The 14,695-nt window shown below is 37.4% G+C and overlaps 1 protein-coding gene and 1 pseudogene across 1 annotated transcript in view; one reads left to right on the top strand and one right to left on the bottom strand.

Annotated features, from left to right (window-relative positions):
• EFEMP1 (EGF containing fibulin extracellular matrix protein 1) overlaps positions 1–14,695 on the bottom strand; it is a 58,242-nt gene that overhangs the window by 26,706 nt on the left and 16,841 nt on the right. The gene's annotated exons all lie outside the window — the stretch shown is intronic.
• Positions 1,703–1,802, top strand: LOC122216687 (annotated as a pseudogene).

Consider the following 14,695-nt stretch of genomic DNA (forward strand, 5'->3'; position numbering starts at 1 on the left):
AAACAACATTGATGACAACAAAACCAAAAAATCTCCTTCTTTTGGAAAAGAAGACACATACTTCCAAAGATCTCATGGTTTAAAGAAGATAAAATTGAAATTTGAGACTATGTCAAACTGAATGAAAATGAAAATATCACATATGAAATCTTGTGGGCCCTTAAGAAGGGCTATAGCCCCTCCTTCCTTCCTTATATCTCCTTATCTTTTTACCCACTGCACTCAATTTACAAGAGAAGAAAATACAAATAGAATTTGTATCTGAGATGGTCTGTTACAAAGTGAACTTTAGGGTTTTGAAGGGCCACTTAGAGAAGAAGGGAAAAATCTTGACTATGTCTTTCCAAAGGCAGAACTAGAACACATGGGTAGAAATTCAAGGAAGGCAGATTTTTTAAAAAAATGTTTATTTTTGAGAGAGAGAGGGAGGGAGAGAGAGAGCAGGGGAGGGCAGAGAGAGACACAGAATCCAAAGCAGGCTCCAGGCTCTGAGCTGTCAGCACAGAGCCTGATCCAGGGCTTGAACCCACGAACACAAGATCATAACCTGAGCCCAAGTCAGACGCTTAACTGACTGAGCCACCCTGGGGCCCCAAGGAAGGCAGATTTTAGTTCAGGGTAAGAAAAAAAAAACTATGGTCATTGGACATTTTAATGTATTAATAAGTAATGAGGTTCCCGTCACTGGAAACATGCAAATGATGTAATGTGGATCTCAGTGGTGGTGGGGATTTGACAGGTCATCTGTGTTTAAAAACGATGTGAAGGCACTGCATGAAAATATGGCAGAATGTTAACAATTTCTGAATCTGAATCTGATGGCAGGTATTGAATGTTCATTGTATCACACATTCAACTTTGAGTTTGAAAATGTTAATCAAAAAATCAAAAAACAGATGCTGCAGGAACCCTAATGTAGAAAGTTGTGAGGATTCAACAAAATTCAATGTCTATGCGTTCTCTCACTTGACACATGATGCACGTACATATATCTCTGTAGAGTTGTAATGTTTACTTTTATACTTTCATAATTTATCCCCTACCATCTGAAAACCTTGCTCTATGATAAAGTATAGCAAGGAAAGATCTCATCTTAAGTGGTTATTTTATTCCTCTTCCTTGAGCAATGTAGGAGTTAAAATCTAGACTTAGTATTTTTTTGTCCTGTATGAATTATTTTTCAGGAAGGAACGCTCTGCAACCTTCATCATATTAAGGCATAAGATTATTCAGTGATCAAAATGTTATATTTGAACAACTATCAGCTTGTGTCCAAATCTTTCATATACTGTTAAACCAAGTGAGACTTGACTTTTTGGTTTTGTTCCAAACTGATACTACAGTTGCCATTTTCCCCAAGTTATTCATGAATTATCATGCATATTTGAATTTAAGTTGCTGATAAATTGTGTTTGACATACGCAGGATGTGGGATATCCCCTCCTCTCTGTGTTAAAACACGTTCAGTGTTGTGAGGTAACAGCATTCAAGTAACTCCTGAGTATTAGTTCAAGGAGTACCTAAAGGCAATAGGAAACTAAAGAAAATACTGTTCAATATAACTACTGACCCGGTGAGTGTTTCAATCCTAAAGACTTCTCAAGCTAGCATATTAAATAGTCTTTGGACTTTTAAATGAGTTTGAAGCATTTTACCTTACATTTCCATCGGAGGCAAAATTATATTTGGACTATGTATTCTCTTGCTTCGGCAGCACATATACTAAAATTGGAACAATACAGAGAAGATTAGCATGGTCCCTGGGTAAGGATGACACGCAAATTCATGGACTGTATGTTCTGAGATCTGAGAGACGGAGATCTGTTCTGAGAGACTGAGATCTCTTTCAGTTTTAAAAATCCAAAAGTAAAGCCTACTTTACCGAATTCCTGAATGCTGTTGTAAAAAAGACTCATTTTCCAACTCTTCTTTCTTCTGCCCTCTCTAACTTAAAATATTGGATCCTGGGAAACCTGAATAACATGCTCTTGCTTTTTGATGAACCATGATCATAGGTCTCTCTTTCTTCTTCCCTTCTTTTTCATTTTTCAGCAGTGGATTCTGATCTATAGTATAAAAGGAGCATCTAAAAGTGGACTCATCTTTCAGGATTAAATGGCTCTGTTAGCAGAGTGGGATGAACAGAAAGTGCTCCTCCATGTTTAAATGCACTACTGTGTACCTGTAAACTTACATACTTTCAGGAATTTAGAGTTGCTTAATGCTTGTTTGGCAGCATAAACTCTGAAAAAAAAATCTCATGGGGAAACACGCCTCATACACGGTTTCTATGTCTGTAGAGTACAAAGGGAGATGGACCTTTGCCAGTTATACAGTTGATATGTTAAAGGTAGATGCCAAACTAAGTCAGTCTTTAAGGGAATTTCTTGGCATGAATCAACACAGAAGAAAAAAGAAAGACTGTGTTCTTAGATCTGTTATATATATATATATAGTTATATATATAACTATATATATATATATATATATATATAGTTATATATATATATATAGTTACTGCATGGAGCACATCCGTGGAGTCTATCATATTCCAAGTTTTCATTTTAGAAGAAAATGGAAAAATTGAACAGTTCATATTGTTAATTTTGAAATTAGCCTGGAATTATTTTTCCCTAGAAATGTAATAATTTGTTTATGGAAACCTCAAAATGAAAATCTTTGGCTTCAGGCATGTATGTGGTTAATGTGGATGATTGTGAGGCTGCCAGATAGGTATAAGGACCTATCAGCCAGGGATCTGTTTCAGGGCTTCCAGAGTTACAACAATCATACTATTTTCTCACTGCACAATATTTTTAAATCATAGGTTATTATATTTGAGATTTTTTTTTGTTGCTTGTGCTAGCTTTTTTCTAACCTAATCATACCAAGAATTTATTATACCAAGAATTAGAGTTTATGGGAGGACTTGTTGATCTTTTTAGAAAGTCTGAAAACCCTAGAATAAATTTTTTTTCTTATGCAACTCACTGACAGAATGATATGAAATATGACTGAGACACAAGAGTGGGTAAGATCACAGGTCTTAGCATCGAGTAGGTCTCAGTTCAAATTCAAGAAATACCACATTTTAGGTGTGTATTCAGGGAAAGTTATTTAACCTTTCCAAGTTTCACTGCCACATCTGTCAAGGAGGGATAATACCCATTTCATAATGGTATTGTGAGTACTAATTGAAATAACACCCCCTCTCCTGCAAATGGTACCTGGTTGACACTAAGTGTCCAATAAATTGTATTTAACATTGTGAGATGACTATAAGTCAGTGTACATCAGGTTGGCACCTCTGTTGTCTACAGATGGAAGGAAGCAAAAAACTGCAGAAAGTCAGGGCTTTTAATATAATTTTCTATGCACTTGTCTATAATTACATATCCTATCCTTGTTTCCTTGCTCAGTGTCCTATTTTGAATGTGGTCTGTCATGACTGAAATCCAGTCAGGAGAATGACCACAGCATTGAATGACTTCCCTTCCTTTGGCATAGTCCAGATGACTGGATATGAGAATAGGCAAAATCAGCCTTTCTTAAAGCTTTTTCTCATTGGGGAAACTGCATTTAAACAAAGGAGATATGGCAAAACAAAAATAAATCTAGTATTATTTTGTGATACAAAAGGACAATTAATTGCTTCACAGCAATGGAGTATTAATGTTTATAAAGGCTACTTAGCAAACATAGCTTTAATTAGAGCTCTAATTAGAACCTATATGTAACTCTGAGAAAGAACTTTTGTATGAAAAAGTTCCAACTATGAAAAAGCTATGAAAATGTAAATTTCAGCAGCAATTTTTATTATATTGGCTAAGTCGAGGATATTATGGTCATCATCTTTCAAGACAGTGCTGAAGTTACAAATCAGAACCAAAGAACAGATGGGGAATATTTTCAAGTGTAGTGGAACAACTGCATGTAAAGTCAGGACAAATATTTCTGGTTGTTTATTCATAAGGACAAGGCTCAGAGTTAGACTCTAAGATGAAAACATTGATATCTGACTTTTCACATGAGGAGTCTCCACAAAACATAATGGTGATCTGCATAATTTGCAGTTGATGAAGCATCCATTCAATCACATCATACAGGAAAGTTTGATTTTGAGCCATTTGTTGTTGTTGTTGTTGTTGTTGTTGTTGTAAATGCAATGCTAGTAATATGGTAAGACCGTGGCATATTAAAAATAGTCTTTAGGAAGATTAATTTTGGTTTCCTTCAAACACTAAATGACCTCTTCCCAATGCTTTCATTATAGTCGTAGGTAAATTATGTATGTGGATATGACAGACTCTTGTTTCGATATCAAGGGTTTAACTGAGAAAATTAACAGGAAAAAATGAAAGAATTTCAAGCTTGAAGAAAAACACTGTGCATTTGGTTATAGTGTGACAAACCAGCAGGTGGCTAGGCTGACTTCTTTCCGTCATCTTCTTATACTATCTTTCTCTATCTTCCACCTCTGACTCCTTCTTGCTCTTTAAACATTCAATTTTGTATTTGCCCTTTCTCAATTTCACCCTGATCAGTCAGACCATTCTTTTTTATTTTAAGTTTATTTATTTTGAGAGAGAGAGAGAGAGCACGTGAGCGGGGGGGGGGGGATCAGAGAGAGAGGGAGGGAGAGAGAGAATCCCAAGTAGTCTCTGCACTGTCAGCACAGAGCCTGACAAGGGGCTCAAACCCACAATTGTGAGATAATGACCTAAGCTGAAATCAAGAGCTGATGCGTAACCAACTGAGACACCAGGTGCCGCAACAGAGTATTCTTTTAACTTGAGAGCTCTGCTGTCACATCCAAACTAGTGTTAGGACATCTCTTCCTGGTTTGTAGGCCTTGGGCACTGCTGCTTCACCAATGGTTTGGGAGGGCTGTTTTCCTGGCCCAGCGCTGTGACCCTCCACTGCACCAATTGGGAGCTCAGCAGGGTGCCCCTGCCATCTTTATCTCCTCAGTGAAGGTGGGCTGCTGTCCAGGCCCCCAGAACTCCAACACCTGCAACTAGTCTCATCATTACTCATGTAGATGTTGATAAAATGCAGAAGGTCCTGTATGATTAGCTTGCACCTCACTGCAACATAACAGGTGGTTTAATATAAAAACAAGTCTTTTCCTTAAATTCCAACTTATCAATGCATTCTTATATGATCATCAGCCAGGCTACATACCGCCATGTGTAAGACACATGTTGCCGTCTGTCTGACTTTGCCCCCCATGAGCCTCTCCCCAGACTCTGTACTTTAATAGGATAGATTTCTTTTCAAGGTCCAGCTCGTGCCCACCTTCTTTATGCTTCTTTTCCCAGATTACTTTGGGTCAATGTAAGATCACTACAGAAAGCAGCTTGTCCAGTTGACTTTGGGACAGCTGTATCCTTGTTAAGAAAGAACAGTAGCAGCAAACTTGCTATCTCTAGAAAGTCAACTGCCTTGAGAGGTCTTAAATCGTCGCTCCCAACCTCCTCCTTAACCAGAGCCTTCTTAAGGGTAAAAACATGCCCCTTTGTCTGGTTCAGGGTCCTAAACAAGTTGTGCTCTGACTACCGAATGCTGGCATTCTTTATTAGGAAACCAGCTGCTGGATAACCCGAGGTACACATCAGTGGCCCATATAAATTTTATGGTCCCAATTTGTTGAAGTTACCAACTGAGCTTTCCATTGGATTTGATGCATAAATTCTAGCACCGTTATATTACAACGTGGCAAAACACAATAAATAACACTCAATGCTTCCATAGTATTTATGCAATTGTTACGACATTATTTTTTTCTTTTACAAGACTAAGGGATTCCCTGCCAAATAAGGTGAATGTATAGAACTTCTTGTAGCTTCTGCAAAGGCTGAGTTAAATTTTACTTTCAAATTAGTCTTCCAATAAGTTTTAGTACAAGCTTTAAGATGGAATAAATCCCAAGTAGTAAAAATCCTTTACGAGTTACAGTTATATTCTGGGTGGATAAAATCATAATGGCCTGGAACAACGCACTAACTGCTGAGTGGATTTTTAATGCTGATGTTTTTAGCTGTTTCTTGAGCTATTTTCCCTATTGCATTGCATTTCATTAAAAATTTGAGCTGTGCTATTTTTAGAATGAAATCCATACTTAATTTGCCCTTATAGCACTGTTATAAATGGAGACTAGAACCAGTCCTGATTACTTACAATGAAATTATCTGAGTCAACAAAGTTAGGATTCAGAAATGTTTTAAAAGTAAATGATGTGTTTATCTCCTCTGTGAGCGAAGCGAGCAGACTTCCTTTGGGTTTGCAGTAGTCCCATATTTGTACAGGACATCTTTCACTTGGTGCAGAGGAAAACTCACTATGTCCTTTTCCACCATCTTCAGGATGAAATCTAAACTTTTTAATGTGCTGTGCAAGGCCCTGCATGATTTGATCCTTACCTACAGTCATGTGCTGCACACTGAATCATACAGAACACCTGTCCCCTTCTTTTGTCTTTTACTTCTGACCTTAGCAAGTGCTCTTCCCTCTGCATGGAACATTCTTTCTCCTTTCCCCCCTTCTCTTTCTCCAAATTGTTAAAGGCTAATGCCTACAACTTCCTTAGACTGAAGCCTGATGTCACCTTCTCTGGGAAGTCTTTAAAATGCAACTTAAAATGCCACGTTGTCAATGCTGTCCACTTCCTCATAGATGGTGAACTTTTGAGGGTGGGCAGGCAATATAAGCTTTTATCTTTGTATTCTCAGCATCTTTGTATTGTGTGCTCTGAACACAATAGTTACTCAACTCAAGCTTGTTGAATCATCTTACAGTTATAGGATAGTGAGTCTGTGGTCTTATGCTATCTCCCAAACTGTAATTATCAAAGCAAATGTTAAAACTTTCTTTCCCCATATTATTCCCAAATCAAATGTAAAAGAATAAAGTAAATCTAGACAACTAATACATCATCTCCAGAAGACACCACTCTTGTACAGGAGAAGCACAGGTGTGACTATTGCTTATGAAGTGTTTTAGAATGGAAGCTTAAACAGATCAATAAACAGACAAAATAGGTGTTTTACCTTTGCAAAGTTCTAGCTGTTGGGTAGATCTTAAACACACACATGCGCGCGCGCACACACACACCCACACACACTATCACGATTTAGTGAAGGGAGATCTAAATCTAGTTAAGACTCCTTTGGATTATTTCATAAGGTAAACTATATCGTCTTATGTTCTTAAGTTCTTGCTTTATTAGCTTAGCAGTCAGCCTTACTCCCACTCCCAAACAGCCCCTTCTTTTTTTGTATTCCACTTAAATTCTTATTTTTAATGAAGATAATTTTTAACTAGGAAATGCATTTCCCCTAGCCATACCAGGAGAACTTTTGCTCTCCTCTGTATATAACCAATTATTTCTTGGTTCATGCTTACATGCAAAATGGATGATAGGGGGCATATAGAGGAAAGTGGGCCTATGGATAATTACCTCTTGCCATAATTTCCTGTAATTGCGAAAACCTTGTTATAATCAGAGCATGACTCTGCTTAGGTTATGTTCATTGCATTTCACAGCATCACAGCCTTAACCATATTAGAAATAAGAGACTACTATTAAAGGTCTATGTTCAGACATAGTTTATGGTTAGAGACTTACTCTGTATTCCTTCAGCCATATATTATGACTAATGAACATTCTACAGTTTAATGGATGTGAACATGAGGTCGAAAGGCTGATTGTTCAGGAGATCATTTAAGGGCTTGTTGAGCTTCTAACTGGTTATTTCATGGGGTGTAAGAGCTGAAATTATACAAAATATTATTAATTTACAATTTGATGTTTACCTTTGTAATACTTATGAATAAATATGTTGCCAAACAATATTATAAACCATTTACCCTACTTGGTTAGAGTCATCTTTGACTCAAGATTTGAGTCATCACTTACATGCAAAAATAATGAATGTGTCTGTTAGAAATAGTTTTAAACAAATTACTGTGATCCTGAAAATAGTCCTTGTGGATCAAACTCTTTTTATGTTTCGTATTAGCATTGTTATTATATGTACAGTACTTGAAAATTAATGCAATTCTTTTTTGAGGAACTCACTCACTTTACAAGAAGTCAGATCCATCCCAGTCCTATTAAGATGATTTAACGTATTTAACCATATGTGTATATTTATTTTTCCTCCTCATCCTACAACTGTCTGGAGGCAGTGTTTTCATTATGTCATTCTTTGCTCAAAATCTTTTACTAGTTACGACATTACTAAATCTGAATGGCTTAACCAAGAATTCAGGGTTCATATAAACTGTCCTCCAATGATTCAGTGACTTTTCCTATCTTGTTTCCTGTAGCCCCCACAACAGCCCCCCTTTCCCTCACCCCAAACAGTGACATGATATTGTCACCATTATTCTGTATACAGGACATCCACCCAGCAAAGCCTGCCCCTTCTCTTCTCAGGATTATTTATATCCAGTTCATCCTTCATGACTCCGATTACATCCACTACCTCCAAAAAGCCCGTTATGGCTTCTGTTTGAAGCAACCAGTTCCTTCTCTGGACTCTACCACTGCTTTTACCATTGACTACATGGGGAATGAGGCTCTCAACTAATGTTTTGTTGACCTGAATTGTTAAGCTGAATTATTTGTGTCATCTAATTGTTTAAAAATCTGACCTTACTTTACCTCTTCAGCTAGCCTGAAAAGTCCTTGCAAGTAAGGTGGTATGTTTAGGCATCTAGTACAGTTTGAATACATATAAACTGAACACATCGATACATGAATTGGAGAATAAACGACTAAATGCTGAACAAATGAATGCATGAATGGTGCATATTTCAGGGTGTACATGAGAAAATGTATTCTAAATTTACATTAACAATTTGGGGTCTAGCCAGGTAAAGGTGTAGTTCTTTAAAGCCAAGGCTCATGATCTTTAAATTATCCTTTTATGCCTACAGGGTAAAAAGTAGTGGATCCAGCAAGAATGGCTAGAAACAGACTTTTTTTAGTTCCATAATCACTCAGTTGAGAATTTAAGATTGTGTTTGGGAATTTAAGATCAGCATGAAGTTATGGCGACAACCTGGCCACAAAATGTCTCCTTTTCCTTCCATCCAAGGAGGGAATGTGATCTCATTCTCTGAGAAGGGATTCTCCTTCAAAGCACTCAAGGACTATCTCTCTGAAAAATTAAATGAAATGCAAAATGGGGGCAGGACAGAACCAATCTTACTCAGAGAGCATGCATGAGTTCTGGGGGGGGAGAAGTCATTGTTGAGTTTTATAATTTTTTTTCTTTTAAATCTTTGAAAAAAGAAATCAACTCTGGTTTCAGTTTAATTTAAAAAAAAAAAAAAAACCTACATGACCACTTCTTCAAATTTGTTCCAGATGGATTTAGTCATAGAATGATTGATTATCCACTCAATGTGAGCTATGTGGTTAAGCTCAGAAACCTACAACAAACTGGTTTGGAGCTATGTTTCATGGTAAATGGCAGAAAGGATAATCCTTAAGCTGTCATTTTAGAGTTAGTGATGAGGAAAGAGGAATTTAGTAGGCTACTTATGTCAAGAGAATGTATTAGCAAATGGATGGCTGAATATGAGGAAATCTTATGAGTGTAATACTTTTTTTCCCCTTTCTGGATTTCACAGTAAGGGGAACCACATCTGACTAGGAGTCCCCTTGAAGACTGCCCAAGCTCTCACTGCCTGCTTCATGAACCAGACCCACTTCCCCAGGATGCTTCAGGCCTGAGGCCAGAGGTTGGCCTCTAACTGGTTTCCTAGTACCTAGGATATCCTAGTACCTAGGATTGTACTCTATCTAGTACCTACTCAACAGGCCCAAAGAGATTTTTATTATTGGCATCAGAGACACCTGGGAAAATCTGGAAACTAATTCTGGGGAAAGTGAACCAAAGAGAAAAGGTACTGAACTCTACACAGAGCTGTTTAATGCACTTTAAAATGCAATTTAACAACATTTGGTTCATATTCATTTTAAGAAAAAATAAAACACTTCCTTTGGATTTTAATTACTCCTTTTAATAGCCGTATTAGCCTTTTATCTATCCTTTCCATCTGGCTAATTCACAATTTAGCTACTAGAACATTCTTTTAGGAGAGTTTGGATGTGGCTGGTGGCTTTCGACCCATGTCACCATCTGATTTTACAATTTCCTCTGTACATTGTTCCATTTTTTGGTTTCCACCTTCATAGATTTTTCTGTTTCTGCTTATGTATCTTTTCCCTTTTTTTTTTCCTTCAGAGTGCACTTCATTATTGTCTTCTTATTGAAAAACAAGCCACTATCCTGCCTCCTTATCAAGATACCTACTCCTTAGAATCCCAAGAAAGTCCATGTTACATTTTATGGCTTCTGAATTTTTAAATCTTACATAACCTATTTACTATAACCTTAGGTTATATTTCCCATGTCTCCTAGTACACTTTTGAGGCAAAAGGTATAAACATGTTTAAACATGGTTAAACAGAGATTTCTATGGGAGAGATGGAGAACATTTTCCACAATTCCCTACCAAACACACAAATATCACAGATGTCTAGGACAAAAGTTAACATGAAGCAAAAAGGATGTTTATTAAATTTATTTTAGGTAACAGGCATGTAGACTTATGCTAATCTGCAAGAATAAAGGTAGTTCTTGTGTTTGCTCACAAAGTTTTTGTTTCAAGGCTATTGTTTATTTGTAGAGTAGATTAAAGGAGATTTTAATTACAAAGTTTTCAAATCAAGGGATATGGTCATAATTACTTAGGAGTAGTTTTGGGCAGGATTGGTAGGATTTTAGAAATTACAAGTCCATGAAGGAGAGAAAGGTACATTCATTCAAAAGGAGCTGTCAGAAGAGTGAGGTTCTTATGGATAGTACTTTGCCTATTTCAACCACACCTATCAGACTCTATATCTGAATGAGTCATACAGTCTCTTGCACTGCTGTGTAGGTGGGTGCATTTTGCTTTTTAACTCATATTTTGCTTTTTGAAACTATTCATAATTCTAGATGTAACTCTAAAGGTTTGGCTGGAATCAATGAGGGGGGAATTTTAATTACACATTGTGGTAGGCAGCTTGTGACATGGCTCCCAATGATTCCAGACTTCTGGCATTTATGCCGTTGAAAGTGGACTGGATCTTGTGACTGGTTTCTAGTGAACAGAACATGGCAAAAGTGATGGGTTGTCACTTCCATGATTAAGTTACAAAAGCCTGTGACTTCAGTCTTAGTAGCATTCTCTCTCTTGCTGGCACTTTCTCTTGCCCCCTCACTTGCTTAGTCTGATGAAGAAGGCTGCAATGTTGTAAGATGCTCTATGGAGAGGCACATGCAGCAAAGAGTTGAAGGAGGAAGAACCCATGAGGAATAGAGGCAGGAAATGAATCCTGCCAACAACCACTGGGGAAGGAGCTAGGGAAAGGGTCTTTCCTAGTCAAATCTAGAGATGGCTGTAGCTTAGTGAAAGACCCAAAGCCAGGGGACCCAGCTAAGCCACACCTCAATTCCTGACCCAGGAAAAATGTGAGATAGTAAGTGTTGTTGAAACCATTAAGTTTTAGGGTTATTTGTTATCTGGCAACAGATAACTAGGGCATAGATTTCCTTATGGTTTCTGTGTGATGGATAATAAAACATAAGCTGAGGAAGGACTAGTTATTTTGGTTGTAAACCTGGTTTGAGTCTGAGGCTAAAAACAATCCCAAAATGTGAAATGAACAGATTGTTCTTTGCTGAAAGGTACTTAGGAAGGCAGGAAATCTTAATTCAAAATCAAGAAGATAATACACAGCCTTTAACATTTAGTGTTGGCACCTTTACATTTTAAAGCAGTTTATATTAATACATGCAAAAAGTATATTTACTGTGCACCAAAGTTAAAACAACTCCTTTCTATGCTAGAATTGAAATGGGAGTCCTGGGCTGTGCCATGAACCACAATAATTACCCCTGTCAGTGCGTGGAGAAAAGACTGCAGTGATCTAGCTTTTTTTTTTTTTTTTTTAAATTTTCTTTTTCAACGTTTTTTATTTATTTTTGGGACAGAGAGAGACAGAGCATGAACGGGGGAGGGGCAGAGAGAGAGGGAGACACAGAATCGGAAACAGGCTCCAGGCTCCGAGCCATCAGCCCAGAGCCTGACGCGGGGCTCGAACTCACAGACCGGGAGATCGTGACCTGGCTGAAGTCGGACGCTTAACCGACTGCGCCACCCAGGCGCCCCTGCAGTGATCTAGCTTTTAAAGCTTCAGTGATTTGGTCCTGACTTATAACAAACAACCAGTACAAGGTGTGAACTGTTTTGTCAATAAAGCTTCACGTCATTAGAACTGTCTGGTTTTTTGTTTCTGAGTCATTAATGCTATTATAGTCACAGAAAGCACCTGCATTCTTCCCTGGGCAGATTTTAACTTGCTCCAGTATGTTTTCCTGATAAAAATACCATCTGAAAGGCAAAGAAGAACTCCTATCAATAGAACCACTTTACATACCAGGCATGTATCAATCAAGAGCCATATAGCTACCACCCTTGTAAAGCTTATAACCTAGACAAAGTGCATTCTCTTTACCTCTCTCTTACTTTCTCTCATTTTTAAAAATTATTTTCAATAAGAGCTGGAAAGGACAACTCTTTTAACTTTAACATCTGAGAAAACTGAGGCCCAGAGAGGTTAACTGGTTTAACACAGTCTGAGTCACTTAGGGGAAAACCCAGATGGGAACCTTTGTCTTTTGCTGAGTTTCATGGGATTTCTGCCACTCTTGGCTGCCAAAGACTACTTTCTGGGATCCTCCTGAGCATTCAAGCATAAAAACATTCTACTGCAGGAGAAAATTCTATTAATTAGTAAGCAAAGAAAATATCTATGTATTACAGCTGTAGCTGTTACAACGGAATTTGCATTGGAGAAACTGAGTACTAACCAGAGGAGAAAAATATCTTTCTGAAAACAAAAAACAACTCACCACATGCAAATTATCCACATTATACCACATTTTGCCAAAGGCAGCAAGTAGAGGATGAAGAATCACTAGATATATCTGCTTCCTGGTGGAGCACAAATTGTCAACTACTGGAAGACACGCTCTGTTATATATATCAACAAAATCTGGGGACTTTGTAGAAATGTGAGATCTCAGGTCTCATCCTAGACCTACTGAATCAGTATCTTCATTTTAATAGGATCCCCAGGTAATTCATATTTCATTACAATTTGAGAAGCACTGGTCTATCACACATAGCATATAGAAGATTCTCAAAAAACATTAGACAATTGAATTCCAAATTTAAAACTCCCCTAGCCAATTTTATAAAAAAACAAAAAAACAGTAAACCTGATTTATTCAGGGCCATCTTTCCTTTTTTCCTTCATCAGTTTCTTCTTTGAGGAAAATATGCATTTATATGTATGAACATAAGTGGGAAGTTGGTAACTGTAATACTATTTTATGAGATACTTCAGTAGAACCTATTTTTGATTAGTATAGTCTACACTTGCTCATTGTCCTTAATGTTCCTATCTTGCTCTCCTTTCTCCCTCTTTCTCTCTCTACATCTCTCTTCCAGATGTAGATGTTCCATTCTACATCTCTCTTATTTTTTTTTTCCCTGCCCCTCAGTCTTCTTACAGTTTCTTCTGTCATCCAGGGTAAGAGGAGACTCCTGGAAGAGAAGGATATGACTCACCTGTTTGCTCTATCTTGCTTTTTCTCTCCACCAATGTGTGACTATGGTCCTGGCCTCTACCTGAACAGGTGTTCATTGCAGGTTTTGCTTTTTTCCTAGATGAGTGATTTTCATACTGATAAGTGGTGATGGTAGGTGGTGTTGGGGGAGAGTGTCATTGTTAGTTGAGTCACTTAGCAGAGGAGCCAGAGAAGTCCTATAACAGGTATCGCCATTTCATCCCAATAATATTTGGTATATACATTTAAAATCAATCAAAGAGAAAGCAATACTTCAGTCATGAATTATTGGCAATTGATTTACTCAGTTGTGAACTTTGTGGATAAGAGGTTCCCCTAACTGTAACAAAGAAAAGAAATTATTTCTTCTTGAAGGGAAAGTGGTGTTTTTTTTTTTCCTGCTGGGTAGTAGAATTTACATAACAGTGATGTGTCATCTGTTAGAATAATTTGTAAATGTAGCTCTCCAAATCAAGTGCAAAGATGTGGTCTGAACTTGAATCTACACGGATTCTTCTTTTTCTAACCTGAGATCTACACTGAGTAACAGGCAGGCCCTTTGCTAGCAGGTAGTTTTACCCACTTAACAGGACCTTTATTTGATTTTTTAAGCTTGAGAAAATTCAAAACACTACTCATACTTAATCAAATAATTCATGTACTCTTCCTTTTAGAGGTCTTCCTTATTTTCTCGTGTCTCTATAAAGTGTTCCCTATTTAATATTAGACCAGAAAGTGTATTTTTTCAAAGAAAAATACAGGTAAAAGCACTTTGTAATAGATTCACACTTTTGGTAATGTGTAGTTCTGCCTACTCCTGATATAACCAGATTTTCCAATAATTCTTTAAAACTTTCTATTAGAACCCTAATATTGTTTGTGGCCAGGTTTTTACAATGACAACTAAATAGGTCAAGATCTTCTAATAGAGCAATATTCTGATGGTCTATTTGGGGTATTAACCATCTGTGACAGCTTGGTTTATTGGAAACTATGGCTCT

Source organism: Panthera leo, chromosome A3 (genome assembly GCF_018350215.1).
Source record: "Panthera leo isolate Ple1 chromosome A3, P.leo_Ple1_pat1.1, whole genome shotgun sequence".
Lineage (NCBI taxonomy): Eukaryota > Metazoa > Chordata > Mammalia > Carnivora > Felidae > Panthera > Panthera leo.